Source organism: Triticum aestivum, chromosome 1B (genome assembly GCF_018294505.1).
Source record: "Triticum aestivum cultivar Chinese Spring chromosome 1B, IWGSC CS RefSeq v2.1, whole genome shotgun sequence".
In the NCBI taxonomy this organism is placed as follows: Eukaryota; Viridiplantae; Streptophyta; class Magnoliopsida; order Poales; family Poaceae; genus Triticum; species Triticum aestivum.
Window position 1 is genome coordinate 153,560,635 of NC_057795.1, and position 4,591 is coordinate 153,565,225.

The following is a 4,591-nucleotide window of genomic DNA, read 5'->3' on the forward strand; positions in this document are numbered from 1 at the left end:
TGTATTATTTTAGTGATGAGAATTTTTTTATAGACATAGAACTTCATCATTTTTAAAATTTGAACTTCTTAGTTTCATTGGTTAGTAACAGGGAAAGTCCTATAAACATTGAAGTGCACCATTATTTTAATTTGAACTACTAGTTTTTTTTATAATTGGGCAAACCTTTTTTTATAAATTTTTTTAAAATGTTCCTCTTTTTTAATTTGAACTTTTCTGATTTTTTATGAATGGGAGAAATCCCTTTTTTATAAAGATTTTTGAATTACATTTTTATTTGAACTTCTTGCTTAATTCATTTTGAACTTTCAGATTTTCTAAATATCAACGTCCTCGTAAGTTTCTGTAAATCTCTATTTTTGTAAATGTAATGTAATAACAAAAACTCTTATTTTCTCAAATGAAAACACACACCGTGTAGTACGTGAACTTTTGATTGTTTTCACTTTGAAATGATCTCTAATTTTGTAGCAAAATCATGACGGGTTAAGAGCATCTTTTCAACACGGTAAAACTTGTTTTGGATGATATACAAAAAACATTCAAATTATATTATGGAAATTACGTGTAAGATATACGGTTGGAAAGCTTATGTTTTTTGGGAGCAATTTTCCTTCTCTATTAGTAGTAGCCGGACTTCACACATTCACCAAACATGCTAGTTAATAGAGAAAAAACCATGCATGCGCAAGGAGCAATGTGTGTGTGTGTGTGTGTGTGTGTGTGTAGTGCTATCGGTGTGAATGCCACATTGCAGAGCTCAACCTTACACAACTTGTACTTTTTTTGTACACACATAATATTTTCCTCGAGCTCTGTAATTTATTAAATTTAAACTGCGAAAGTTAATATTTTTCTAGGTAACGCTTGTTTTCTTCCTTGTATATAAACATCAAACTAATCTCTGGTTTTAATTTGCACTTCTAGATTTTATTATTTATTGACGAGAAAGCCAAGTTTGGTAGAAAACATCAAACCACTTTTGTTATTTTTAATTTGAACTTTTAATTCTTTTTATTTAGAAATGGTAAAAATTCATTTTTATAAACTATTATTCTCGTCAATTTTTTTGGGTTCATAGGTTAAACTTACTCAAAAATAATAATTTGTTTTATTCTTCAAACTTACTATGTTTTTTTTAGGATCAAAACTTACTATGTTTCATGGGGTGATCCTTTTTTTGTTTTTTGTGTCGTGATACTTTCTTCCTTTTGTTCTTGTTTGAACTTCGTCAATTTTAATGTTGAACTTTCTGCATTAATTTTTACTTGGTTTTCCCCAATGTGTTTTTGAACTTACATATTTTTCCTCAAGTTCCAGACTGAAAATAGAATGCACACTAGATCTACATATGTACTCGTATAAATGAACTTTATCCCGTTTAACGAAGAAAGATGTAAGTCGACTCACGGAATGTAGCTCCTTCTAAAAGGAAAATGGCTTCCTGAAGGAACACCACACTCAAATTTCCAAAAGTAGTTTAGACTTATAAAAGTAATCAATGTGAGTTCAACTAGACATAGTAGTGCACTCCACAAACTCCCTTACGCAGCTGACCATACAACACTACTAGTCTGCTACTATGGTCAGGTATGTGAGATAGAATCTACAAATAGATTAGAATTGCAAAGAGAAAGAGACAGAGAGAGTACACCCAGGGGGAGAATGCTGCTTGCCGGCACGACCCCAATGACACCAACTGATGTTCTAGCATTTGTTTTTCACCAACAAACTTCAGAATATATGCTGCCAGATGTACCCAGCAACACTCGTTTCAGACTTCAGTTTTCACCATCGCCTACTGCCACACTGGAGCTGCTATTGTAAATGAACTGGCATGAGAAAATTACTCGACATGCATGGATGTTCTACAGCCACGCGGTCATGAACAACATAAGCTTCAGTGACAAATGAACTTCAACCAGGGGCGAAGCTGAACTTTTTGAATCTGACGCTGTAAAAAATAAGTAAGCATCAAACTTTTTTTTATCTCTCTATCGTCCGGTGCAGTAGAGGTAGGAACCAGCAAGCAGAGATAGCAGTAAAAGAGTGGACCGTGATATGTCACCTGAATATATATATACCTCACGCCAGTGACGAGGTGTGGACAAAGGTCGCTGGAAGGAATTGACACGAGCATCTCCAGCGGTTCTACTCCCCCTGCACTGAAGTTCAATCACACCATGGGGAGTGAGCCTGCCGCTGGAGCATCTGCCACCAACAACATGGTCGGGGCTTCATCGGAAGCCGAAGCCCGGGGTGGGTAGGGGCGAGCCATCGGAGCAGGTGGACGTGAAGGAAGAGGGGTGCCTGACACCGGCGCTGGATCTGACATGTTGTTGGGGAGGGGTTGCTGGTGGCGCCGCCCGGTGGGATTGGGGCAGGAGGGTCACGGCGGCATCCGTGCGCAGGTGGTGGCTCGGAGCTTGGCCTGCTCTGGTGGGTGGAGGCAGGGTAGGGGCACAGGGCGCAGCGGAATCAAACTCACGCGGCTGGCCATGTCGAACTTCACAAACGCCTACCAGCGCAGAGAAGGGGACGGGAGAGAGGAGGCCATCGCGGATGCGCTGTTCTCGGGGGATGGAGGAGGAACGATAGGGAGGAGGCCGTTTTCTGCGTCGCGCTTGGGGACGGAGGCTCACCGGAGCAGCACCGCCGTGAGAAATCGCCGGATCCCGCAGATCTGAGCGCTGGAGGCAGGGGCCGTGGCGCGCTGGAGGAGGAGGGGGTGGCCTCGTGCTGGATGATGCGGGGGCAGCGGCGCACCAGAGGAGGAGGGGGTGGCGGCACGCCGGGGGAGGCAGGGGCGGCGGCGCACGGGGTGGGGCGGCGGCGGCGACCTCCTGGTGGAAACGCGTGGGTCGGGTGGGTGGGCTACAAGGTTGGAGACGCGGGGGTGGGTAGTTTTTCTTTTTCTTTTTTCGGCTCGATGGTTTTTAGTTCGGAAAGGATCCCCTCCTCGCCTATATATATATATATAATATTTTATATTTTTTTATATTGTGTGCGGGTAACTTTAACTTTGAAAGATGGTCGTTGGATGAGGCGAATCTGATGGTCCAAAGATGGCAAATTTGAGCACTACTGGCCGTTGGATATCATCTAGATTTCACCAGATTTCGCCACATGTATAATCTAAAAGACTCCATGGTTGAACTTAAGCATAATGCGCAAACATCAAGACACAAGCACTTCTTATTTGTTCTAGAATCTTCCGTATCAGAATTACCCAAATGTTTTTCTACATGATTTGCCATTATTTGTTTTTTACTTTATGTCTTGCAACGCATAATTCCATGAAGCTTAAAATAGATTAGCTTTCTTATGAAAACTAGATGATTTTGAATGAATGAACTATAAGAATTAAACGAACATCTACATCATAAATATATGACTCAAAGCTTGCATGCTACAATGTGGTATTTATTCATAATTTGGTTGCCAAATCTCATGCGTGCAATGCATGTGTACCTTACTCTAGTATAAATGGTGTTTGTGTGTGTGTTGTGCGTGTTGAGGTGCAAATTGTCTTTTTTTTGGTACACATCAAGATTGTTCTTCCGAAATTTCAAGCCGCGCCTTGTTATGTCGTAAATTCAAGCTACCGTCTCTGTCTATCATGCTGCGAAACTTCCGCCTCTTCAACCCGCGCCTTGTTAGCCCGAAATATTTAAGATATATCTTTGCCTCGTTGTGCTCCGACAACTCCCTCCATCTCAACCCGCGCCTTGCTATTCTAAAATTACAACACGCGCGAAAACTCCCACCTCCTGTGAAATCCCGACACGCGAAATGCCCGTGGCACCCTTGAACCGAAAGAACTGCCTCAAATCGGTGGGGGGTACTTTCGTAACTTAGCCCACATTTCGGACAAGCGCGTCTCTAAGCCATGGTTCCCCACTGCCATCCCATCCGCCCACCCATTCATACACCGAGGCCGTGAAAACCCACGACGAAACCCCACACCCTGCTCCGTCCGCCACCCAGCTGGAGCCTCTTCCCCGACGACGTCGTCCACAGCAACACCTCGACGTCCCTCATCCACCGTACCGGATGAGGATCCATCGTCGATCTCATCGTCCCGCCGGTTAAGCCACCCCGTACTCCACCTCCAAGGAGCTGCCCTGACGTTCCCCTCGTCTTTCGCGCCACCTCCATTCCCACACCGCCGTCTTCACCTGCACCACCGGAAGAGCATCATCACCACCGTTTCCTCAGATGAAGTTGCGGCCTAATCGGCGCCACCAAAGAGGTTGTACACTAATCGCCGCATTTTCTTCTTGATTCGATCTCACGGTGCTACCGGCGCTCAGTCCCGAGCCGACACGGCGCGGCTCCATCCACGGCGGCGTCGCAGCCACTTCCTCCATGGCGTCGCTCCCTCGGCGGCGACGTCCAAATCAGTAGGAGCTGCTGCTGCTTTAGCTCTCGCTCGTGCGGCTGCTCTACTCTTTCTCTCGGTCCCCTGCCTGGTCTGCTCTTGCTATTGCTCTTGCTCGCGCTGCTACTCTCGCTCTTGCTCTTGCTTGTGATGCTGCTCCGATTTGGCTACACTTCAGTCGACTGAATCGACTTTTGGGTCAGTAGATTT

General features: G+C 44.7%; 1 long non-coding RNA gene across 1 annotated transcript; it reads right to left on the reverse strand.

Annotated features, from left to right (window-relative positions):
* Positions 1-1,466: 1,466 nt before the first annotated feature.
* On the reverse strand, positions 1,467-2,941 carry LOC123113067 (uncharacterized). Its single transcript, XR_006455892.1, has 2 exons — positions 2,069-2,941; positions 1,467-1,954 (listed from the first exon to the last, which is right to left on the reverse strand). It is a non-coding gene; the product is annotated as an uncharacterized lncRNA (long non-coding RNA).
* Between the last annotated feature and the right edge of the window lie 1,650 nt (positions 2,942-4,591).